General features: G+C 36.6%; 1 protein-coding gene across 6 annotated transcripts in view; it reads right to left on the reverse strand.

Moving 5' to 3' along the window:
- Window positions 1-27347, reverse strand: part of BACH2 (BTB domain and CNC homolog 2) — a 408794-nt gene that overhangs the window by 284096 nt on the left and 97351 nt on the right. For all 6 annotated transcript variants that reach the window (XM_074187165.1, XM_074187170.1, XM_074187167.1 and 3 more), the window contains one exon: window positions 24109-24222. The gene's annotated coding sequence lies outside the window, so the exon portion shown is untranslated. The remainder of the gene's footprint in view (window positions 1-24108; window positions 24223-27347) is intronic.

Below are 27347 nucleotides of genomic sequence, written 5' to 3' on the forward strand. Positions count from 1 at the left end.
AAAACCCAATCTTGCATACTCTCAAACAGACTACTTCTGAACTTCAATGTCCCGGGCTGGATTTTCAATCCTGACACTTTGTTTCACCTAACTGAATCCCTTTCCCAAAGACAGTCAATTCCTTCTATGTAGCAGCCCAGGATGACTCAGTTGATCTAGTATGTAACAACCAGGATTAATCACATACGTCTCATGGAGTTCTAACATCTGGGGTACGTCCACTCCCTGGGAATCCTTAGGTTAATGGCACCAGTGAATTGACTTTGGCAGATGGGCAATGTGGCATAAGAGAAAAAAGTATAGTCTTGGAGTCAGAAAGACCTGAAACCTTGTCTTTGACCTTAGTAGCTGTGAAATAGTGACCAGACTATTTAAATTCTTACTAGTTTATGAGAGTGTGCTTATCTGCAAAGTAGATATAAGAAGATCTATCTCAAAGGCTTCTTGTAAGGATTAAATGAGAAAATGCAGGCAAAGAATCTTGAAAACTTAAAAATGCTATATAAATGCAAATTGGTGGTGGTGGTGGTGATACTCAAGCTATACTATATTGTTCTATAATTACTAGATCTCTAATCACTAGATTAGAATATAGAATATAATAATATTCCATATTAGAAAACAGCACTATACCCATACCCATGCTATTCTATGGACTATGTTTGTCATGTGGTTTTTCTAGTTAAAAGATATTACAAGTAAGGCTCCTGAGCCCCAGGATCCTGAGTATCATTGCTATAAGATTATTCATTAATATTTATGCCTATTAAGGCAGCAAAATGAAAGATACTTTTTCTTCATCTAATCGTGGACATGACTGGCTTGAACTAAGACAAAATGTCTTAATATGTAATAGATTATTAATGACAATAAGTGTATAAGGCAGGATTCTAATAAATGGATTTGTAGTGTTTCCTTGCTCCCCCTTACCAAACATTCATATTATTTGTTACACACACACACACACACACACACACACACACACACACGAAAGCAGGGAAGAACAATTAGCAAATTAATCTCCTATCTTTCTACTACTTCAGTAGCCTTGCTGAAGGACAAGTTCAAATAGATGAGGATGAGTCCACCACTCATTCCACTCTGTAGTCATTGCTTAATCCCAAGCTTCTATTAGCTGCAGGCAATCAAGGGTGTCTGAGTCAGTTCTGCTGGCTGTCAGGGTTTAATAAGTTGAGCTAGTTAATGAGTGATGGTTGGATTGCATTCCAAGACTTCACATCATCCATGAAGCAATTAAACACGCACCTCGTGGTCTCCCAGAGGAGCTGGAAGGTGTCTACTGAAAGAACAAATGTAGCACAATTTAGGGGCAAATAGAGAAAAATAATACACCATCCTAAAATCTGGCAGCACATTCCCTTTCCATCTATGTTGAGCAAAAGAAGGATGTCACTAGTTCATCTTTTGTCCACTTGTGGTTTTCTCCTCTTGCCTATCTTTCTGAAATTACAAGGAGCTCTTATGAGTTGTTTATGTGAAACCAAGTACTCTGACCTACAGGAGCAATGTTCCTGGAACTGTTGAAATAGTAAGCAAGATAATGATATAATTTCAGCCTGTGCCAGGCAGGAAAGCTCTAAGTAATGAAACAGAGACTGAGCAGATATTTGTAAATAGACCAAATGTTACTTAAACCATCTCTTCTTCTAGCTCCCTTTCTTGCAGAATATAATTACTGCTATAGGATAGTAGTAAATTTTCTATTTAGTTTTATTCAAATAAAAAGTATATACAATAGAAGCGAATGAAAAAAATCTCTCTGGGACTAAAAAGAAATGGTGTTTCTAGAGATAAGATTGATCCAAACCAAATCTTATTCCCACACAAATACATACTCTTACTAGCTTATTATAGTCCTCTCCTTGTCCTTTCTCTCAACACTCATCTGGGGCTACCACAGCTGTTCGGGTTGTTTTCTGTTTGCTACCCACACTTCACATGAAACAGAAACTGGAAGGAAGTCGAAGAGGCCAGATGTGACAGTGAGAGCTTGGCTACTGTGTACCCTTTGAAAGGGAGAGGGGGCCCAAACTCAAGGCAGGGAATTAGAATTTGCTCTTCTGGGCAGAAATGGGGCAGGGAGAGAAGGGGAGGCACAATACAATCACATCTTAGCAGAATGAACTTCATTTGCAAGGATTCCTTTAGAAATCATTTGTGATATCCTCTACCACCATGTCCACCCCTCAATACCCCCTTCTTCCTCCCCATAATCCCCACCCCAAGTCTGAGAAACACTGCAGTAATCAGAAAATTATGTGGAATCATATGGCAGTTTCTGATGTGGCTGAGGGGCAGGGTATAGAGACTAAATAATTTCCACATGTGACCTCCAATTCTTCCATAATGCCTAGCCTCCTAACTTGACCTTTCATATGAATGCACACATAAAGAAAAATGTGTGCATGTGTGTGTTGATGGCTCTAACACAAGGTGGTTTGACAAAGTCTACTGAGAGACTAGAAAGAGTTAAATGCACCCCATTAGCGATTAGAGACTAAATGTCAGTGGGCATGCATGGTATGCAGCTGGGCAGTTCTCCAGAACCCACCCAGTGGCTTGATTATCAGGAAGAATTCTATATACAAAAGTGTTTGTGTGCATGGACCCTGATTAAGTACAAATGGAATACATGGAGTAGCAAACCAACTTAAGGAAACCTATAAAGTTGGTGACGTTTCCTTTTTAGGTGAACAACAGTTATTATTCAGAAAATAAAAGTATGTTTGTGTGTGTGGGGAGGGAACAAGTGAATGGATATCAGCTACCTTCGGTTTCTTCTATGTTTATTGATTGCTTCAATGACAATCTGACTTTTCTCTTTTAAATCACCTTAGAGAAAGAATAGCATTTCGTGATACCTGCACCTGAGAACGATTTCAAGGTAATCTCCTAAATAGCCCCAGAAAGACATTAAACACAAGCACACATGGGGAAAATTGGAATTTCTAAAATATTTTATGTGTTAAGTGAATTTACATGTTTTAGGTTGGTTTACATTTGTGTTCAGTTTTGTATGGTGTTTTCCAGCATGGCCACAAGCACATATAAGAATTTCATAAATCCTTTGTGATGATAATGATAAATTAAACATCTGGCTTTGTTTCCTTCTGGATAATGATGCCTGAATTTCTTAAGAGTCAGCAGTGATTCAGAAGGTGTGATGCACCTATGCATATGTTCCCTACTTTAAAACGTACCTTTATGAAATACTTTACTTGTCAGACAGCATAACTATATATAGGGAGAAATGGTAATCTACCACATATGTAAAAAGGAAAATGGAAATATCGGACATGATTCAGTTCTAAGAAAAACAGCATAGTTTAGCTTACACATTAATTGATATCTCAAAGCTATTCCAAGATAAGGAAAGAGAGACAAAAGAAAGGTCTACTGGAGAAACAAAACATCAATAGTTCTAAGAGCCAAGTCTCTAAAAGAGTACAAGTATCACAATAAATGAGGCAACTTTGTGCTTAGTGAGGTTTTTTTTTTGGCATGGAAGCATTTTTTTTTAGTTCCCCAAATACTACCAAAGTGGTTGTAAATTTTAAAGTCATTTTGGTAAGTGACCTGTGTGAATTTGAGTAGCTGACTTAACATCCCTGGGCACCAGTTTCCTTATCATGAAAATGAGAGGTAGGGGTAATAGATTGAGTAAGACTGAGATCCCCTCTAATTCTAGAGCTCTGATTCTATTATCCATCTGTAGGCCTCAATGAATGTAGTCATTAAAGATAAGCTCATTTGAAAGCATGTATCTGTTGCCACTTTGTTTCAAGATGGAAGAGGCAACATGCAAAGTTAAAAGATTTCCTAAGAGTTAAAAAGTCCTACATTTGAATCTTTCTTCAGGTGTTTATTAGCTTTGTGACCAGGGCAAAATCACTTAAATATATGAGAATCACAGGCTCTCATCAATTAAGGAGTGAAAATGATACTCGCATGATTGATTTCATAAGGAGTTGTACCAAAAATGTTTCAAAAACTTTAAGAACTGTAAATATTTAGTTACTTTGATGCTATACCTTGATCCTTCTGTAAAAGAATAAGGCTGGTCAAAACCAATCATTCCTTTGAGAGCTGGGATAAGAGATCAAGAGATGTTAAATGTTGAAGGGGAGGGTCAAGTTGAAACATACATTTTAATTTTTTTCCAGCAACTACAGACCCTCTGACTCATTGTGATACTGAGATCTCAAGTCACAAGCATGGGACACATGTGGACCTCAACTTGTTATTTTCAAATTTGTACCTGGTGGATAAACAGCCTGTATTCCTCTACATTAAATAGTGTGTGAGCTATAAAATACATCCTACCAATGAAAAACCTCCTGTGGGAATACAAAATCATTTACTAATGTAATAAGCCAACTCTCTCATCAAGAATAGGGCATCAGTGGAAGCTTGGGTGTGGTCACCTTAAAGCTCTGGAAGAAACCTAGAGGCAAAATTTAGCAAGTTTTTTCCCCCCTCCTCCTCCTATTGCACAATGAAAATCTGTCTGTGGAAAGCACCCCTTGAAAGGAAGTATCTGTCAAAGTAAAAATAAATCAGGTTAACAGTATTTAAGAAAAAGTACACTGCACGGTTTTATACTTTTTCCTTTTCTAAGTTATATGAAAACACTTTTGTTTTCTACCAGTAAAATTATCACCCAAACTTTAAGCTCACAGAACAAATGTTTAAAAGTTAAACCATGAAATCAATATATACTCATTATTGTTTGCTGTTTTAATGAACATATGTGGAAAGTCTGCTGTTTGCTTCTTATTTAGGAAGATCCTTATAGTGTTTGTATCTTAAAGGGGTCATTCAAAGTTCAGGATAGCTGCTTCCCAATTTTGAATATTCAATTGGTCCAGGTCAGAGAAGGATCAGGTATTAAGAATTTTTCATACTAACTCCAACCCACATGAATGCCAATATATTAATTTATAGCAAGAACTAAAAATTGCCAAGCGAACTGGAAAAATTGTGTCATCAGCTGCTTAATTTGTTCTCATCACAGGAGGAAAGTCAGTTTGGAAAACCAAATTGAGATTAAAGTTGCTTGGTGAGTAACAGAATTAGTACAAAGATCCAGAGATCTACTGGATGATCTTCAGGAAATATGTCATCAAGAAGAATAGTCCCCATTTGCACAAAATGTATAGAATATATATTATAATGCTATTCAGAGTAATATTTTCCTCCTTAGCAATGATGGTATATATGTTGGTAATGTCTTACTTTCTTGTCATTTTTTTAAGAAAAAATTTTCTTTTTTTCTTCTGAATTTTACCAGCACTCATCATCTTCCAGAAGCCATACTATATTGCTATTTGTCATTAGTATGTAATAGTTTTATTATACACTAATTCCATTGATACTGGTGACATGATTCTCAAAGATATCATTGTTTGGCATTATTAGCAGAACACTTATAAATCAGCTCAGCTCTGGTTGCTTTCTGGGAAGATTTCCATAGATGAATATATATCTCCTCTATAATATAGTGGCTCTTGAGGGTTGAGGTTTTTTAAAAAATTACATCTAAATTAGAATTCTATGGGTATACTTTTGTTCTTTAACTTCCTATGTAATGACTCCTCACACCATGGAAGCCAATTAGTTTCTGTATTAAGATATCAGGAGTCTATTACCTCTCCTAATTAGAATACAGAATAAACACTCAGAAGACCACATTTTCTTTAAGGCTAGTTTCCTATAGGAAAATTTAAATACAACCATACAGAATTATCCAGATTGCTTAGTTCAGTTTAGATCAACCAACTATTTTAAGAGCAACTTTTAATCCTTATTTTTTCCATCCTCAAGATAACAAGGAGTCTTATTTTTCAATCTATACAACTAAGTGATAGTTAATTGTTTGTGTATTATTAAAAAATATGGCAAACATAAACAACCAAAATGTTATTTCCAAATGTTGGTCTTACATATTTCCTCCCACTGCTTATTTTTCAATTGGTAACTTGGTCTTACAGAAGAGATCTTAAAATTGACTGCTCATGGCAGGTCAGAAGATAAATTCCATTACTATGACCTACTATGGCTATTCTCCCCAATAAGATTTACAAAAGAACCAGAGCTAAATTTTTCATTAGCATCTAGGACAGATGACTTGGTGAAGTACACATAAACCAAATACAGTTCTACCAGCACAGCAGATAAAAATTAATTGAAACAAAGAATGTTTTTTTTTAAAAAAAAGAATCTTTGATTAATAGGACCTAGTTAGTGCAGCTGTTAGAATGTCAGATTTGGAGGAAGAGTGGAAATGGACGCCAAATCAGCCTCAGACACTCACTAGCAAACAAATTGTGGGACCCTGGGCAAGTCACTTAACTGCCATTTGCCTCAGTTTCCTTATATGTAAAATGAGGATAATAATAGCAACTCCTAGAATTGTTATGAAGATCAAATGAGATATTATTTATGAAATGCCTGGAACATAGTAGATATTATATAAATGTTAGTTTATTACTATATAACTATTTCTATGGAAATCTAATCTCAGAGGTGCATATCTGGTAACTTGACTTTTTAATGAGCATTTTTGAATTACTCATAAAATGAGAAAGGGTTGGGTTTTTTTTTAAACAACCCAGGATCTTCCTAAGAGAGATGCTTAAAAATATAAAAAGTAAATGTTTCATTTATTCTTCCACATCCCAAGATACTTTTTAAAAAAAAATATTTTATTTAAGGCAATCCCAGGGTTAAGTGACTTGCCCAAGGTCACACAGCTAGGCAATTATTAAGTGTCTGAGGCTGAATTTGAACTCAGGTCCTCCTGACTCCAGGATCAGTGGACTATCTACTGCACCACCTAACTGCCCCTTTTAATCCCCTCCCCCCTTCATAAAATTACAGAAGCTCAGTGCAGAAAGAATATTTTTAAGTCAAATGTCTGCCTCTAAGTTCCTACCTGAAGCTGCTGTACAATACAGTAGTAGAGAGAGAGCTGGGCCTGGAGTCAGGAAGACCTGAATTCAAATCTAGTCTAAGTTCACTAGCGAAAGATCTTGGCTAAGTAACTTAACCTGTTTGTTTTAGTTAGCTCTAAAGTGAGGATAATAACAGTATCTTTCTCATTGAATTGTTGAGGGGATCAAATGAGACAATATTTGTAAAGCAATTAGCAGAGTGCTATATAAATGCTTATTTCCTTCTCTTGTCCCTCCACCCCCTACAAAGAGTCATTCTTTTTTGAAGACCACCAGTGATAGAAGAATCACTATTTCATCTAACATTCCATTTCTTTTTTTAAAAAATGCAATTCAGGGTGGCTAGGTGGCGATGTGGATAGAGCACTAGCCCTGGAGTCAGGAGTACCTGAGTTCAAATCCAGCCCCAGATACTTAATAATTACCTAGCTGTATAGCCTTGGGCAAGCCACTTAACCCCATTGCCTTGCAAAAAAACCTAAAAAAAATGCAATTCAACAAGAATTTATTTATTAAGTACCTACTGTGTCAAGTCATTGTGCTGTGTACACAAAGACAAAAATGAAAGAATCCATGCCTTTCAAGGAGATTTCATTTTATTAGAATTGATAGGCAGCTCTTAATATCAAAGAACCAAAATCAACAAGGAGCTTCTAACCAGTGGTTCTAGTTCTGTTTTCTTGAGCCAAGTAAGCTAAGTTCAATCTTTCTTCTAAATAATGACCATTCTTTGGGTATCCCTCAACTAATCTTTCACAAGGTTTCTCTGGATGTGCTCCAATGCTCTTTCAAAAACGACCCCTCCCCTCCCCATGAATGACATATAATATTGTTGGATAGGTCTAATTATTAGAATTGTATTAGAAATATTAAATTCAAGGTCTTTTGACTCTTTGTTTAACACTATTTCCACTAGGGCCAAATGAAGAGCTGCTGTGCTAATGTAATTTTCTCACAATCTCATTAATTTATTTGCTGAATGGTAGGGTCCACATCTTTTCAGTCTGGCTAATTTTCAAAAAAAATCATAGAAGATGGCAGTCCAATGGCATCACATGTTGTTTATGTAAGAGGGAGCACAAGGTCAAAATGAATATAATCAAGCAATATTAGGAAGACCAATTCAGTATGCAACACATCAATAAAAATGCCAAAGTAGCATTAACAGAGGCAGATAGAAAGGAAAAGAGTACATCATCTCTTTATGTGATGTAAGTGATATTTCCTCTCCTACTCTCTTATCAGTGTCTGCTGTAGGTCAAGACACTCATGTAATGGGAAAGAAGTACATAGATATATTCCAAATTTCAATTAAATCCAATAATATAAAAAAAAGAGTTCATTGTTTTCTATTGATCCAAACTATGATTTCTCTCAGTCAAAGCATGGGAGGAAATATCAATTTGCATATGTATGCTTTTAACCTGCTGCTAAATAGACTCACAGGATCTAAGACTTGAAAGAGACTCTAGGGCAGCTAGGTGGCGTAGTGGATAAAGCACCGGCCCTGGAGTCAGAAGTACCTGGGTTCAAATCCAGCCTCAGACACTTGATAATTATCTAGCTGTGTGGCCTTGGGCAAGCCACTTAAGCCCGTTTGCCTTACAAAAACCTGGAGAGAGAGAGAGAGAGACTCTAGAGACCACTGAGGACAAATTCCTCAACTGATAAGACTGGGAAGTGAAGCCCAGAAAAGAAAATACAGTAAGTGCCTTGCCCAAAAGGCACATAACTATGTATTTTGTGCCAAACAAGAGCAAAACCAGATTAAATGGAAAATAACATAAAAATTAAGGAAAATAATTTCTACATTAGCTTGGTTGTCAAAACACAAACTACACTACATTACCAGAAAAGGTGAAATGTTTTCAAAAGACTACATCTATCTAGCCAAGCACCATCTTTTATATGAAATCTTTCCTGATTTCCCAACTGCTAGATCTCCCTATCAAATTAGCCTGTATGCATTTGTATTTATCAACTTTATATTTATGTTATGCATACTTATATGGATACTCTTCTCTTCTCTTTCCTTCATTTTCTCTCCCAGCTTTTGTCTCTCTCATATAAAATTCTTGTGAGTGGAGATTGTTTCATTCTCTGTATTTGTGTCCATAGCATCTTGCATAGCAACTGCCACATAACAACCAGATATACTTGTTGATTGAAAATTGCTTAGCTAGGAGTAACTTGCTAGCAAGGATTCAATTCAATTAATTTTAATTCAATTCAATAAGTATTTTTAAAGGCTTACTCTGTGTTAGAATGCATACCCTTCTTACCTTTATCACTTCTAAGAATCCCTAACTTTCTTCAGAACTCAATTCAGATGATAGTTCCTACATGAGCTTTTCCTGACACTACTCTCCAGCTTCTAGTTCCTCTTTACCAGCTCCCACTACCTTGTATTTATCTTGTATAGATTTGTATATGTGCATGGTTATGTTGTTTCTATTATTAGAATGTGAGCTTCTTGAGGTAAGGAATAGTTTCATTTTTCTCTTTGTATTTCTAGCAATTAGTAGTCACTGGCATATACATTACATCCTAAATAAATGCTTGTTAAGGTTAGAAACTTTATTTACACTCTTCAGTTTAGCACTATACCTCTGATCACAGATCATCCTCTGGCTAAATTACTTTAAATTCCAAAATAATGTCAATTAAATGGTCTTTTGCTATTTTAAAATATCTATTAAAATAATTATTTTAGCCAATATTTATATTAACAATCAAAAGTCATCACCACTGTAAAAAAGTCACTCAAATAAATATCAAATTAAGGATGTACATGTATTAAAGTAGATGAAGGGGAATATAGTAGAGAGCTGGGTTGTGCTCTTAATGCTCTAGACAATCCTCTGGGATTATTAAGTTTTCCATCTGAATTGAATTTGCTCAATTCAGAGCTTCTTTCACCAGTAAATTCATAGGGCAAGTTTCTCACTCTTCCCCCCAAAATTCTCACACTCTCTCTCTCTCTCTCTCTCTCTCTCTCTCTCTCTCTCTCACTCACACACACACACACACACACACACACACACAAAGCATAAGAATTACATAAACAGCATCATTAGAATTTTAGATCATTGTATGAAATGGCAATGTTATAGAAAAAACTAAGTTAAATATAAAAGTTCATGCTGGAGGTTAATCAAGATTTTAGTCTAGATCCACTTATCTATTTTAAATGGAATTAAAATTTTCTTTTATTTTTGGAGAAATGTTTTACAGAATTTGGAGATCGATAAAACCTGCAGCATCAACACTTTTTCTCCTTTGTTTAAGGCATAAAATAATTCGCCTGGTTATTCCAAAAGGTTGTAACAATTCTAAATGCAAAAAATTCATGACTTTTGACTAACTGCAAAGGAACAAATAAAGTAACCACTTATGAAATATACAGTTCAAGTTTAGAAATGACAACTAGGACTTTTATAATTAATAAAAGGATATAGCCAACCTTACAAAATCATGCGAATTCTCCTCTCTGCTTAAATTATACTCATTTTGGGGAGGGTGTGTCCATGTTATTCTTAAGGAAACATTGAAAATAGAATCAAAATTCTTCTCTCCAAAACAGAGAAGACTGTTTTTTATGCTAAATACTGTCATATGGTAAAATGTCAATTAATTTGGACTTCTTGGATTTGATAAGTTCCTCCTTTGTTCCACTCAACCTTTCTTCACAGAACATCAATTATTAACAGTGTAAACAAAAATCATAGGGAGAATGTTTAATATTGTTGGGAAGATAAACTAAGAATCCCCAGGTCCTTCTGAGGCACAAAAACCGACATGCTAATTACAAATCATTCTTAGTTATTCATTAAGATAGCTTCCCATGAATTTGTACAAGGCAATACTTTTGTTAGCTTAGTTTGAATCACCATCCGTATTTGAAAGTAGTGAAACTAGATTTCTTTAAATAGATGCTACCAATATGAATTCACATGGGCCTTTCTCCAAATTAGTCTAAATTTAGGAAGTTTTAGTAGAGAGTGAAGGAACTGAATCCTAGAATCTCAGAACTAGACAGGAGCTCAGCTGCCATCATCTCAGCCCATAGATGAACAAGAATGTTCTCCATTATATAGTCTGAACTTGAAGATCTCCGAAGAGGGGAGAATTTAGTATGCCTCCAAAGGTATCTATTCCAGATAGCTCTAATTGTTATAAATTTTCCCTTAACAATAACTGAAGCTTGCTTTTCTCCCCCCAACCTCCACTCAATTTTTCTGTTTTATGGAGCAGAGTAGAAAGAGGCTATCCCTCTTTGTACTGTAAGGTGAAATGTCATTAAATAAATGCCCTAGAGGACAGCTAGGTGGTACAGGAGGAGAGAGAACTAACCCTGGAGGCAAGAAGGCCTGAGTTCAAATCTAGCCTCAGACACTTGACCTTGGGCAAGTCACGTAACCCTGATAGCTTCACATCCAGGGCCATCTCCAGTCCTGATTCAAATATGACCACTGAACCCAGATGGCTCTGAAGATGAAAGTGAGGCTGGGGCCAGTCCAGCATCCCCCCACTTAAATCCAATTCACTTAGTTGTCATGGCATCACCTCTCTGATATCATGGTCTTCTTTGTAGAAGAACAAAATCATCATCATTAAATAACTCAAGTACTGTATTTCTTATCAGTCTCAATACAGATTGCTAGATAATTCAATCTGGCAACTAAAATAAATTAAAACTTAACTCTCCTTTTAAGAGGAAACAATAGGCTTTTTTAAAATGTTATTTCTTTTTTCTCGCAGGAAGTTAAAAAGATGTGGCAGGCTCCCCTTAACTAAGTAATAGAGTTGTAATTCAGAATACCTCAAAAGCTGAACTGGCAGCTGAGTGTTTATAGAAATGTTTGGATGATTCAGAGTGAGCTCAGAGCTCAAATTAGATCAGAGCATCTCAATTCAAAACACATTTGAAATGTGGCAAGTGTCAAGCTTCCAGGTCATGACTTATCCAAGTGTCGGGCTGCTCACCAGAATCTCTATCACATGGTGAAAGTAGCCCTACAAGCAAGATACTTCATGATGCAGATGGGAAATCTGTCACAGTGGGTTTGACCTGCCACATAACTGCCACATAACAACCTGTCACAGGAAATAGACAATAGTGGGATTCTCACAGTATTTTCTTCTTCCTGTTGCCACAAAGACATGCTGGGGAGAGTGCGGGGGGGGGGGGGGGGGGGAAGGACCTGAGAATAAAATAGGAAAAGAAGCTTGACTCAGCTTTGTTAGGACCAGATCAACCCTGAGGTTGCCACTTCTTCACTGAACAAATTATGAGAAGCAGGGAATAAAATTCTAAAACTTAAGGGTGTCTACACACACTGCTTATATCCCCACGAAACTGACTTATTCTTAATAATCATTTTAAAAGGGTGAGAGGATGAAGGAAAGTAAAAAGAGGTTTCAAATTCTCTCTAGGTAAGGAGAAACACTCCAGTTGTGATAACCACAATATTTGCTTCCCCTTGCAATTTAAAAAGCAAGGCATAAAAGAACAACCCGGGCTCTTCCCATTCTACTCTTAATAGAAATCAGAATTCATCCTGCTGCTCCCAACTTAATCTTCCTGCACATTTTTATTTAGAATATTAGAGACTTCGAGGTTACAAGGTTTTTATTCATAATAAAATATAATTTTGATCTGCATATTTTTCCTCCTGCTGTCTGTCTTCAGCTACCACCTCTCTCTCTCTCTCTCTCTCTCTCTCTCTCTCTCTCTCTCTCTCTCTCTCTCTCTCTCTCTCTCTCTCTCTCGTTCCGTCTCTGAGTCTTTTCTTCAAGCTCCTTTGTTGCTGAATGTCAGGGTCAACAGTGCCACGGTATGACATGATTAGCGTTGCTGACATTACACCAGTGTTAGGAAGAAACCAGCTCAGAGAACAGAGAGGAGGGGGGGCAGGGGGAGGGAGACGAACAGATACTAGACCATTTGAAGAAGTCAAGTGAAGTAGATGGGGAGGGGGTTAGGGGAGAGAGGAGAGGGAGGAGAGGGAGCATTGGCCTTGGGAACATCTGGGAGATTCTCTCTCAAAACGGAACTAGGTGATTTGCAAAAGCTAAGGATAGGGACTAGACCAGTGATTTAATATACATAGAGCAGACTATTGGAGAAGAAGGCAGCTAGTGGTACAGTGGATAGATTGCTGGGCCTGGAGCCTCTTCCCAAGTTCAAATTACTGTGTGACCCTGAGCAAATCACTTAGCCCTGTTTGCCTCAGTTTCCTCGTGTGTAAAATGAGCCAGAGAAGGAAAAGGCATTGTCTTTGTCAAGAAAACCCCAATTGGGGTCATGAAGAGTTGGACACAACTAAAATGAGTGGACAACCAAAGTAGGAAGAAATTCTCTTTACTACAGAGCAGTGTGGAATCCACTCTTCAACATCTATAGTCTTGAGAGATGCCTAAAGACCCAGAAGAAGATGAGTGACTTGTCCAGAGTTTCATTAAGAGGTACAGATCTCACAATGGAAGGTGGGGTGGGGTGGGAAGAATTGAAACTTGCTGTACCTATCTTACTCTGAGGGCTAGCTCTCCATCCATTATGCCATTTATTTTTAACCAGGTAGTATACTTCTTTCCTTAAAGTTGTCTTTATTTCCATCCTCTGTGAATGAAGATCCCAACAGCAATAACTGATAACTCTTTAACCCATGATTCAGCAAATTTGAATGTTCAGGAGGACCACAATTAGTATACTTTTGGAAGATAGTAGCAGTCCATTACAAGTATTGATTTGCAGCACTTTGTCAGCTCTAATGATGTTATCTCATTAAAAGAGATTTATAAATGCCCTACTGTTCTACCAAAAGCATCTGCTTCTGACTCTTTTCTCTTGCTCAACAGCAGGGCTCTCAGCAGCAGCACATTAAAATCAAATTGAAATCCAATGCAAGACTTGCTCAGAGTTGCTTACTAAGATTCCTTTTTAATTGGTTTATTCTGCACCCTACCCCCTCCTCTGCCAGCAACTATGACCACCACTAGACAAGAGGAAGGTGCAGATGGACAGACATGGATAAGGATATGGCTGAAGACCATGTCAGTGAAAAAAAAAAACCTAAGTTTTACACTTGAAAACTTAGAGAAGAAATCAATCAACATCAGCTGTCATAGTAAACAGGCATTTAAAAATGTACCAGTTTCCATTAATAGAAGAGACCAAACATGCTTCTGGTTGATTTGGAAGAGATTAAAAAAAAAACTTTAAAAAGGTGACAATCATTCTTCATCCTCCTCACACCCAGGAACATAATGCCATAGGCAATGGAATGGTTTTGTTTCAACAGATTTCTTATTAAATAAAAAAAGGTAGCAATTTTCCATAATGAATGTTTTATACATTATTCCTTTGTGTATAAGGCCTCGAAAGTACACATTATTAAAGTCTATTAAAGTCTGTATTTAGTAGCATTACTAATGTGCCTTTTGGGAAATTATTACAATGAGGCAGCATCAGTCTTTCACAAAATTCCAATTGTTTAATATTCCTTTCCTGATCTCCAATCCTCATGTCTATTTTTAGCTGTAATCAGACCTCTTCCAGAATGGCATAATCCTATCCTACGGCTGTCACAACAAACTATTTGTGGTGGTGGAATGGAAAAAGTAAAGAGGGAAGCAGATATTGTTCATTTATTGGACTAATTTTTTTCATAACTCATCACACCGATTTCTACTGTTCTAATTAACAAGCATTCTGTGATCATTATGACATGATACGACACTCTACCTCACTGGCTAGACTTCAATAGTGCAATTAACTGCTTATATTTTTACCTAATTGAGACTAGCCTTTCAAGATATTGCCACCTTCCTTAAACATGAAGGACAGTAAAAAGTTAGAAAATTTTCTCTCTCTCCCTATATCTATCTATCCATCTATCTAGTCACACATTTTAAAACAAGAAGAACTAGTCACTGATTAATCTAAACATTTTATAATTCATACATAAATCATGCTTTTTCTCAGGGGGAAAATCATCTTTGGAAAAGCATCTGAGGGTGGTTAGGGTATTCAGATAGTGTGAGGCATTGGGTAGGTCTATCCACGAGACAGGATTGACTTGAGTTCAAATCTAGTCTAAGACATACTTATTAGCTATTTGATCTTTGCTAATTCACTTAACTACTACTTGCCTCAATTTCCTCCACTGTGGAATGGGTAATAGTACCTACCTCACACAGTGTCTGGCACCTGGTAGGTGCTAAATAAATTCTAGCTATTTGTGAATTGTTTCCAACTAACCAAAATAAACCTCTTTGCTTTATCAATTTTTCTCTAAGAAATCTAAAAATATTATTGTTTGGCTTCTTTTATTTTTTTTTGGAAAATTACTAATAAGAGGAATGCATATCAAAACAACTGTGAGATTTCTGCTCACATGCAGCATACTGGCAAAAATCACAAAAGATGAACATAGTTAATGTTGAAGAAACTGTGAAAAGACAAGCACACTGATATACTACTGGTGGAGGTGTGAATTGGTATAACCTTTCTAGAAAGCAATTTGGAATTATGCTAAAAACATAACTAAAACATTCATACTCTTTAACATAGAGATAATGCAAAGCATTTGTCTCAAGCAAGTCAAAGATAAAAAGAAAAATCTCCTATGTAATATTTATAAAAACACTTTTTGCAATATTCTATTATGGCATTGTAAAAGTTATGACTATGAAGAAAAAAGAGAAGCATATGACTTGCATGAATTAAAGATGCAAATCAAAGAAAGCAGAACTTGGAAACCATCCTATCTGAAAAATGATGAAGTTGGAATAAATAAACTCTAAATCTACAATCCTATGAATATATACAATGACTCTAACTCTACAAGTGAATGTCAGGGTCAATAGTGCCATGGTATGACATGATTAGATAACTAATTTTAATAACCAAGCTGGACACCAAAGAGAAGATATGAGAAGGGACATTCCTTTTTTGTAGGTGAGGAATGAGATACAGCATACAATGTTGGATTTGTCTGATGTATTACTTTTGCTAAACTTTTATTTTTCCTTTTAAAAAATATTCTTCAGGGTTGGCTAGGTGTCACAGTGGATAGAGCACCGGCCCTGGAGTCAGGAGTACCTGAGTTCAAGTTCTGTCTCAGACACTTGATAATTACCTAGTTGTGTGGCCTTGGGCAAGCCACTTAACCCCATTTGCCTTGCAAAAATCTAAAAAAAAATATTCATTATAAGTACTTAGTAATACCACTACTGGGTCTACACCCTGAAGAGATGATGAAAAAGAGTAAAAACATCACTTGTTCAAAAATATTCATAGTAGCCCTGTTTGTGGTGGCAAAGAATTGGGAATCTAGTAATGTCCTTCAATTGGGGAATGGCTTAGCAAACTGTGGTATATGTATGCCATGGAACACTACTGTTCTATTAGAAACTAGGAGGGATGGGAATTCAGGGAAGCCTGGAGGGATTTGCACGAATTGATGCTGAGTGAGATGAGAACCAGAAAAGCATTGTACACCCTAACAGCAACATGGGGGCGATGATCAACCTTGATGGACTTGCTCACTCCATTAGTGCAATGATCAAGGACAATTTGGGGCTCTCTGCAATGGAGAATATCATCTATATTCCGAAAAAAACTATGGAGTTTGAACAAAGACGAAGGACTATTATCTTTAATTTAAGGGGAAAAAAACCTGATATCTTATTGTCTGATCTTGCTATCTCTTATTCTGGCTAAGGAAGTTCCCTCTATTAATTCAGATAAACAACTATTCCACAATACAGAGTCTGAGGGTTGTTTGGGGGCACTAAGAGGTTGAGTAACTTTCTAAGGGTCACATATCTAGCAAGTGTTCCCAGCAGGCTTCAGATTTAGGTTTTCCTGATTTGGAGGACAGCTTTCTATTCGTGATATCATGCATAGAAAACAACAAGAGATTTTTCCTTTAGAAATTAGAATGAGGCTGGAAATCATGGTAGCAAAAGTCACCTGTGGCTACTGTGGGATACTTTAGTATATTTTAAAATGGAAAAAAAATAACCTACAACGCCCTCAAGTAGATACTCAAATTAATAAGCTAGGTGGAAATGAAACCTGTCAATCACATATTCCCTACATGCCCAGATTTTCTACTGTTTGGACTGAAAAGTTACAGAGAGTAGACAGGCAGGGGAAAATCTTTAATTTTTAACTAAAAATAAATAAATAATAGATTAATGAGTCAAGACAGGAAGTCTTTCCTATTTTGTATCTACAAATGTTTACACAGATTAAAGAAACACTGGATCTGGAGTTAGAGGGCCTGGGTTTAAATCCCAGCTCTGTTATTTACTACCACTGTGGTCTGGCAACCTCTCTGAGTTTTCTAACATGAAAAACAAGTTGAGGTGGGTGGGGATAAGGAGGAGGGGAAGGATACTTACTGGTCAACATAATGTCTGGGGCCTCTCCTAGCTCTAGATTTTTATGATCCTATGATCAGTCAGGACAGAATGGCATCTAACAATGTCTATTAATTGGCTATCCTCAAATGAAAGCGACACTTAAAAAAAAGTCAAGACCACAGATAATTCAAATGAGGAACAGAAAAGATGGGAAATGGTGACAATGACAGTTTTTTACTGTGCCTTAGCAACCACCTACAGCAAAGAAAAAAAATTCATACTATACAAAAGGACATAAAATATTTAAGGGGTGTCTCTAATTCTAGGTTCCCAGATTCAGAGCCAGAAGGAACTTTGGAGTCAACCTAGTCCAACCCCCTTGTTTACAAATAATGAAGAAGACTTTTAGAGAGGTCAAGACATTTGCCCAGTGCCATAAAGACTGTATAAAGGGAGAGTTAGATTAGAACCCAGAACCTTTGACCTTAAAACCTTCTCTCCACTTCTCCCCACTGCCTTTCATGTTATTTATTAGTTTATTTAAAACAGTTAAGATTATTATTCAGTCTGCTCAAAAGTTCCACATCCATTTAGAGTTTAAGAATACACAGAACAAAACTAGGAGATAAAAAGACCCTTGTTCTATTCTTATCTAAAACCCTCAAAACAGGAAAGAAGAAAAACAGTGGCAAGAATTTAATTTCAGGTAACAGAAACTTACACAGAATTGTATGATTATGCCTACTTTTCAAAGGGGTCCTTACTGACAGTTACTGTAATCTTAGTGTGAAATAGTTGCTGAAAAGACCAATTTGGAAATAAGAGCCCTTTCCACTCTCTATACAGACCCAGTCGTACCTGTGGTCAGCCACTATTCTAAAGGCCTATCTGTTGGTTATATCCATGCATCTTAAATACAAAATTAATTTAAGATTGAGACAAAACCTTTCATAGTCTACTTTCTACTGTTAAAAACAAACAAAAACAACTCCAGGCACTTTTGGTGTGTCTTTCTATATCTGATTTTTTTAATTTAGAGTATTTAATCATAGATAATCTCTTTCAATTCATTGAGGAATCTTGCAACTAAGTCCATGAGACAGCTACAATAACAAGACAAGGTTCTGGTCAGTGTCCCATATATGAACCTTTATTTTCCATTCAGTAATAGGCTGGAGAAACCTGCCTTTCAAAAAGCATGGAACAAGATCTGTTGCAACACCGCTTACTGTGAAATTCTGAAGTGTGTCAAACACTAGGGTGATACCCATTGAAACATGTGGGTCTTGTTTGAGATGAAAAGGAAGGTTGTACCTTCATTTTAAAACAGAAGATTTCTCCTTTTTATTATATTTAACATTTTAAATTTCATCTTTAATATGGCTTCATTGTAATAGAATTGAATGTATAAAACAAAGACATTTCTTCCTTATTCTTCTCAGCAAGTTTATAAATACATATAAGCATATACAGCATGTGTATATGTGTAAGTTTTCTATTACATCTCTTAAAATTACCTCCTCCTGATGAGTAGTCTTACCTTTCAATACTATCACCCACATAACAGTCACATGGCTAAGTCTGTTTTTTTTTTTAAATTTTTGTTCCTAAACCTGGCTGGGAAAGTGGAAGTCTTTTTTCCCCCTGCAAAATTTTCCTAATTCTCATAACTTGAAGCACATGACACATCTTGAATTTTGACTCCTCATTCTCCATATGTCATATGCTCAACATAACTCAATTTACATGAAATTTAGGTGCTACATCTGCCTCATGGCAATAATAATCTTTCAAAGTCACAAGTTCTTTTTTGCCTGAAGAACTACCCAAAATTTTAAAAACAGAATGAGGGCAGTTATTCCTTAAAAAAAGGAAATAAGAATAAATTGATGGTGGCAGATCATAATGGCTAAGGGCCATTGGCCTTCAGCATATAGATGCTGACCCTGTTAATAGAGAGACCGATGAATGCAAAATATACTATGGTCTGTTTATATCATCTGAACTTATTAACGGGAAAGTAGAAGGAAGAGGAAACAATGCTTTTATGTTACTAAATGATAGGATGAAGCTTTCATTCAGATTCATTTCAAGGGAATAAACTTAAAAGGCAGCAACATTTCTCAAAAGTTGAAAGTTTAAGCATTTCTCAAATACTCATAAAATATACATTCTATTAATATGCATCATTCCTATAGATCAAGGTCTTTTTTTTTCTGCCAAGGGTCATTTGGATACTTATAATATCATTTGCTGGCTATATTTGGACAAACATTTATTCACCCTTAAAAAGTTCCTAGATTTATTGAATTTCAAGTTCCACCTTTGGGGTTGCCTTGGCAATACCAGACCAATATGCTCCCCAACCAGAGGTTCCTCACCTCTGCTATAGATGATAGATAATTCAAGACTGTATATCTAGCCCCATCCTCTATCCTGATTTCACACCCGTGCTTCCAAATACTGATGCTCATCCCATTAATATCTCAAACTTTAAATATGCCCTAGAAAAATATCATGTCCCTGAAAATGCTCTCTTCTTTCATATTTTGGTAAATGCTATTTTTCTTTATTCCTGGGTTCAGAAACTTGAAGTCATCTTTGATTTTTCCTTTTTCCTTTCCTCTCAAATTCAAATAGTCTCAAATCAGGCACCTTTTCTCTATCTGATACCCCTCCTTCCCATTTCCATTGCCACTAGCCTCCCTCTTCCTGGCCTATTGAAATCTCCTTCTAAGCAGATTTTCCAACTCTAATCTTTATTTGGTCCAATTGAACCCATTGTTACTGTCACCCTATTCTTTCTTGGACACAAAGCTACCAAAGAATCTCAAAGTTAGAAGGGACCTCAGAGGTCTTCTAGTCTAATCCCTACACAATTTACCAATTGCATTAACAACATCTCCTTCAAGTAGCCATAGCATTCCCCTGCAAAAAACCAGCTAAGAATGATGACCAGAGTGCAGGGAACAATGTTTATGGTCTTCCCTCCACCTAGAATGCTCTCTCCTCCTATTTCTTTCTGTCTGTTTGAAATCCTACCCACACTCTAACTAAGATGCCACCTTTTCCATTAAGCCTTACTTAATTCTCCTTTTCTTCCCTTCCCCCAGCTCTGTATGATTTCCCACAATACTTGGTCTGTAATTCTTTTTTCATACTTCACAATTATTTATTATAATTATTAATATGCATGTATTCTCATTCCTCATAAATTGTAAAGTCCACGAGGTCTGGGATCCAATCTCTAAATAAGCCTGGTACTCAGGACAATGCCTTACAAGTCTGTTTTGCACTTGATGGACAAATTAAATGACTAGTATAAGTATAAATGTAAATCATATTATGAATTGCTTTGGCATTTTAGTATTGTTGATAAAACTAATGCACAAAAAAGTCACAGCTGTTTATTTTTCTTCATACAAAGTGACACATTTTTTCAGCAGTACCAAAAACGTGGAGTTCTACAGCAGATGATCACTGAAATTTACTGGGAAAGTTTTGTCTATGAATGATGAAAAAATTTCATTCTATAACTTGCAACCTGGTCATTCCCTCTGGAACCAATTACAACAGAGGAATAAATGAAGAGTTGATTTTGAGACCTTCTCCCTCACTGAAACAAAGGGTGGGGTGGGACTCACTTTGGAAAGATCTAGCTATTTAGTTATATTTTAAATGGTTCAGAGCAGCTCTGCCAAATTGAATATACAATGGAAGAAAATGTTTTACATACTGATTCTAGTTTCCCAGAACAATGTTTAAGGGATATAAATGCTTTAACAACCTACATTCATATTCATTTGGTTCATTATCACTTACATTAGCATGTAAGTTCTTTGAGGGGAAGCACTATTTCCTTTCTGGCTTTTTATCCTTGGACATTTTTCCAAAGGAGAGAATAAATGCTGGTTGATTTGGTCTATAGACAGCATTTTTTTTCAAGCAGGTGAAAGAGAAATCAAGCTGACCTTGGTTAGGAAGGTAAAAGAAAAATGTGAAAAAAAGAAGGGGTTATTGGTAATTGATTATCTGAAGATATCACTGCTACTAATATTTCTTTATAAAATGCTGTCTTTATGATAACCCTATGACAAAGATGGTACAGGTATTATTATATCTATTTTATAGATGAGAAAATAAAGATCCAGAGGAATGAGCTGACTGGCTAATACTAAGTATTAGAACTAGGTCTCATACTAGGACAACTTGCTGGTGAACTGGTTAACATGCAAATAAATGATGACATTCATAAAGAAGGGGGGGGAGGAAATCACATTTCCTGGATTCTCAATTATTAATTCTTCTCATATCCCCCCCAATGCCCTACAAATAGAATAGAATAGAAACCAGAATTTGTGATTTTGAGAGTAATACCATCTTGCCTATCTTGCCTCTACTAGATGGTGACCAGTATAAGCTGAATACAGTCCAAGTCAGTCAAATGTAACACTCAGAAAGGCAGTTAGGATTTCCCAATAAAACTATAATGATTTCTGCTTTTTTTTGTATTAGTAAAAGATAATTTTTTTTAAGTTCTAAGAAAATCACAGGCCTAGATCTCATTTTAACAAATGTTTCATTAAAAATCTCTAGTGCTCCCTTCTCCTAGATTCTGTTAGTACCTTCCCTTCTAGAAATTTTCATCTCACAAGCAAAAGTTTCATCTCACAAGCAACCTCCCTGACCTGGCATAGGGAAACCAAACAGATACATACTCAAGTATCCCACACAGAACTGGAGTAGTAACTGAGATGCTTGCTTGGACAGGTGAGAGACTTTTGACCATTGAACCCAAGGTGTGGACTCCCCAGAGATGTAATCCTGCCCCACTAGAGTTCTTATTGTCTCTTGGGTAACTAAGTTTTCATGATTCCTTGACCTCTTTCCCCTTTCCTCATGTCTCTCTGAGTGTCTTTCTGAGGGTCTGAAGTTAAATTCCTTCCTTTGTATGAGAAAAAAATAAGCTTATAATTTGTTTCTTCAATAGAAATCTCCAATTTCTGAAAAATTAGTAATAACAGACTGGAACATTGTTCAGATTACAGAAATCAAGTTGGGTTGGTATGGGTATAGGAATAGCCTCTAAATAGTTACATAATGCATATTTAGGGTAAATTTATGAATATTCCCAACTTCTTATTAATAAACCTAATTTTTTAAAATCAAGGGTATCATTTGCATAGTTAAATTATATAACTACTTCATATTCTGGTAAACTGCTTCTAATTAAGGATTATTCCTCTGGGATGTCATTTTTTACTGATATTTTTGCTTATTGATGTCTCTGTGCGTGTGTGTGTACATGCACACAACAGGTAGAGCTTTCTCAAAATTTTTTTTTCCTGAGATTGTGACCTAAGGCATCTTCAAAAGTTTCAAAAAACCTCCTCCCAGTTTCTGCTTTCTGTCAACCAAAGTTATAAAAGATTCCTGTCTACAAAAGTAAGACATCACATTTTGCTGAAAAAGAGACACCCACTCTGCCACTCAACTTCCCGGGATACAGAAGTACACCCACCTAGACTCCCTGTTAACATTTCTGAGGAGTCTGGTTTCAGGCTGTTTGTCAACAGAGAATCCCTGACATCAGAGTCTGGGTTGCTCCGGAGCTACTCAGAGGAAGCTGACACACTGAACTGAGTTGTTCAGGATCCTTCCCAAGCACTCCCTTTGCTTTTCAGTACACAAATCTCTTAAGCAATAAGGGACAAGATTTGTAATGGAGGGCTCCTGCCAAGACCCTCTGGGGAACTGGCTGCCAAGCTTCTGGTATTTCAACAGTGATTTTAGAAGAGGCTGCTTAGAGTTAAAAGTCTTGAGGCTAGAAAAAGAATTGAGCATCAGAGTTCCTAAGAGAATGGGACCAAAACTTGCTCTTTATACTTAGTTCAAATAGGGCTGGGCTAGGTAGAGGGGGTGGGGTAGGAGGGAACCTCCTAAGAAACCTTAGTCAAAAGAAAGGCACTGTAATCACTGATCATACAGTGCTGTGGTTTCAGTGTTTCTCTTACCTTTTCAAAAGCATTCAAGCAAAAAAACCCATATGGCTTTCCTGGCACTCTAGAAAACTGAGAAAATAAGATGGTCTGAGAAATCACAAGGAGCAAAATGATCTTTTTCATGGTTAACAAGAATTTTCAGAGGCAGTATCCTAGTTAAAATAGGATGTAAGCTCCTTGACCACAGGGACTGTTTTATATCTATAAGAGTGCCTGTAGGTAATAGGTGTTTAATAAATCCTTGTTGATTGACTGAGTTATTGAAATTAGGTTTGCAGAATCTAAATAGCTAAACCCCTGGGGTCTCAGGTTCTTACTGCCATCCCTTAGAGGCTTAGGAGTCAATCATGGTGAAATGACTTAACTGACAATCCTCACTAGAGAGCCACTGTTATCTAGAGAAGTGAAGTACCATAACCAAGAAGACCTATGCAAATGCTGTTATATTCACATAAAAATCTCCTGCTATCAATATCCTGCCATTGCTCTTGGCACTAGAGACATTAGCTTTTCCAAGTACATACATAGTACAATCTGTGATTCGAATCAATGGTTCCTGCTAAAGTAACCATTCAGATAGGTCATGCCCTAAGGTAAGGACTACTGATCAGCAAATACAAATCAAAGAACATTCTTCTCTCCCAAAGATCTCTAATAGAAATTTTCACACCCTGGAAAATCAGTTCTGCCTTGGGAAGATCACAGTAGCCCAAGGAAATGAAGGTACAAGAACTGAGTGCAAAAGGCACCTCTCTTACCTTGTACATGTTGCATGGACCAGATCAAGGGGGTCGGACATGTCACAGAATGTGGGAGCTCTTGATCATTCTTTTCTTCTCCAGAATCCTCACTTTCTGAATCAAAGACCTCCACTGTGGGCCAAAAATGAACACAATAGCACAACATTCAGTGAGGTCTTTGTGGTCTAATAATTCTCACTCACTCTTACATTTATATTAAATTTTAGGTTTTTACAAGGGATTTACAAACATTAGTTCATTTGAGCATCAATAATAAATTCCTACCAATCGGGGCACACTCCAAAGTGTTAAGGCTATAAAACAATGTGGTCTAAGTGGACATCAAATTAGTCAGCATCCATTCATAAAGATTATAAGCCTATACCAAAACCAAACCAAAACAAAAAACCCAGGGAAAAATATCTGAAATCTAAGTCTCTGGACTAAGAATAGGAAAATACCTTAGAGAGTAAATGGTGAGCAAATGGTTTAATCTTCTTCATACTCTTAGAAGCTAAGAGGCTAATGAAGTTCAAGGTTTTAAATTTGAACTATGAAATTTAAACTAGGTCAAATGCATGATTAAAAAGATTATCTACATATATTTTCAGAATTTTATACACACTCATTTTTTATAACACACTCACAACTTTAATTCATTATTCAAAAACATTCATTTGATAAACTTTTATTAAGCCATTGGAGAGGGAATACTTGGCCCTATCTTCAAACAGGAAAATAATAATAAGACAAGAGCAAGAATGATTCATTCATTAGATGACCTTACCGAAATCCAACAACTCCATTACTCTTCATTATATACACCTGTTTGCACTAAACTAATTTGTGTCTTTTTAGACTCTTCTCTAAGTATTCTATTTTCCCCCTACAAATGTTGATCCTAAATTTCCAACCGGACTGCCCTTAATTGATTGTGTATTTCATATCACCCAGAGAATTTCAAAACTAGAAAGGACTTTTAGAACTAGCACCCCTCATTTTACGAGTGGGGGAAATTGAAAAATGGTGACCTGACACAGATGTCTCAGGAAAAATAAGTGTCAGAGACAGGACTTGGACCAGGTTCTTTGATTCCACATCTGGTATACTCTGTCCAATACAGCACAAAAAATACAATGTATGTGATAACTGCGCAAATTTGTGTTCCATTGACTAAAAGTGTTTATCTCTCCTACATGATTTTCTCCGTCATGGTTTTGATATACTGCAGGTCGGCATAAGAAATTAAATAGGAATTTTGGGGGAGTTGTGTGGACACAACTTGTGTGTCCACAAAGGACATACAAAGGCCAGCAGACAAAACAAAGAAAAAGTTCAGAAATTCAGAAATGCATATATGTGTATAAAATTATATAACATCAATCCAGATTTTACTACAAAGTAATGTAAACATTCCATAAAAGAAAAATATTCAGACTTCTCCAGTACAAAGAGAACATGAAAAATTTTTATGCAGATTTTCCATATTGTAGGGATGTTGTGGCTCTTACCCCTACGACGTGGAAGGGTAACTGTAGCTTTCTAAGGGCCCTTTCTTATTAAGATTATAGATTAATCCAGAGGAGAAAATCCTTATAAGACTCATTTTTTCATGTATGTTCTTTAGTCTGAAAGTACTGTCATATACAAAAAACAAAAAGAAAATCCACTGCTCACCAAAGACAGCAATCCAGAAAAGGAAGTAACTATAAGTTAGGACTAGCTATCAACCAAAGGATCTGCTGAACAGGTAACAGAATGGAACTAGCCTTTTTCTCTGAAGTACTTTTAACCTTTTACTAAACAACGCGAGTCTGGCTTTTTTATAGCCAAAGCCATGTGTGGGGCCTCTCAGAAGAATATACAGCTTCTAAATGAGGCTGTCTTAAATTGAAAGAATTTACATCAACTTGTAACGGAATAATGTAAAGTATAAATGTGCTTCAGGCTATGTTCTAGGAAGTGAGCTACAATATGTGACATTTCCATTCTTCAGATCCTGGTAGAGGTAGTTTGACTGATATCAATTAGGCCTCTACTATTGTCGATACCAAACTACAGAACTATTAAGCTCACATTTAATTCACTTCTAGAGGTGGGTGGTAAAAGGAAAAGCTGGGTAAGCAGAAGGTTAGTGTAGGAAGAGGAAATAAGAGAAGGGGTGAAAATAAAAGGTCAAGGCTACTGGGAAGGCAAAGGGAAATGGGTAGATTAGAAAACAGAATGTATACAGAGATTATGTACAGAGATACACCTACCATCTTCTCATATCAAAAGGACACTGAAGATGAGAGAGTTATAACAAGGCAATAAGGAATTCCTTGTTCATACTACTCAGCATCCAGAAACTTCTGCAAGATAGCCTCCCCCTGAGACCAGGTACACTTAGGTAAAGTCAGAAGTGGTCTCACCTGTTTGAAGTGAGACCCACCATTAGCTACTACCCACCATACAGAAATGATAAAATCCTGTATCAGAATCATGTGAATATCTTGCATGGCAGGAGTAAAGAGAAAAGGGTACAACTACCTGAATGAATATATGAATGAAGGGGTGAGTGCAAAGCAATGCGCTGAACATTGAGAACAGAAATAGAATACTGACATCCCTGCTTTTGGAGAGTTCCTATTCTAACAAGGGAGACCACACAAATGAAAGGTTTCAGCTGCAAGTTAGAGCTTTAAGGCATAATGGCAAAGCAGGGATAAAGCCTCTTTAATGTTATTTTCTCTGAAGATCACATCATTTCTGATGCTCAGTCAGTTGAGAGTTGGTAAGACTTGGACTGTCTAGGAGAATACTGTCCCTGCCAGGGTTCCTGGGCCTCCTCTCTGTCCATTGGTACCACTTGATCAGAAGTTGTTTCTGGTGGTGAAGAAGACAGGCACCTTCTCTACAATTACTTCTCCTAAATGATGGCTGGGCTGGAAGCAGGTCCAGTGGTTTGTGGGGCACTGCTATTCCCAAGGTTCTTGAATTTAGAGTACTAGGTTTCAGTCTATCATGGTTTAAGGGAAGACAGTAATAAAGGTGGTGGTGGTTTCACTTATCAAGCACAAACTCCCTGCTTTTCACCAGAGCACCTCATTGCTTTGAGACTGGAGTATCTATCCCATAAGCAACATTGGTTAGCAATTCTCTCATAATCACAAGGTCCAGAGAACCAAGGATTCTTGTCTCATCTTACTGGAACTTTGTTCCTTGGGACACTTGTAATTCTGGCACAAGAGAGGCAGGTGAGAGCATTACAAAACATA

This window comes from Macrotis lagotis, chromosome 5 (genome assembly GCF_037893015.1).
Source record: "Macrotis lagotis isolate mMagLag1 chromosome 5, bilby.v1.9.chrom.fasta, whole genome shotgun sequence".
In the NCBI taxonomy this organism is placed as follows: Eukaryota; Metazoa; Chordata; class Mammalia; order Peramelemorphia; family Peramelidae; genus Macrotis; species Macrotis lagotis.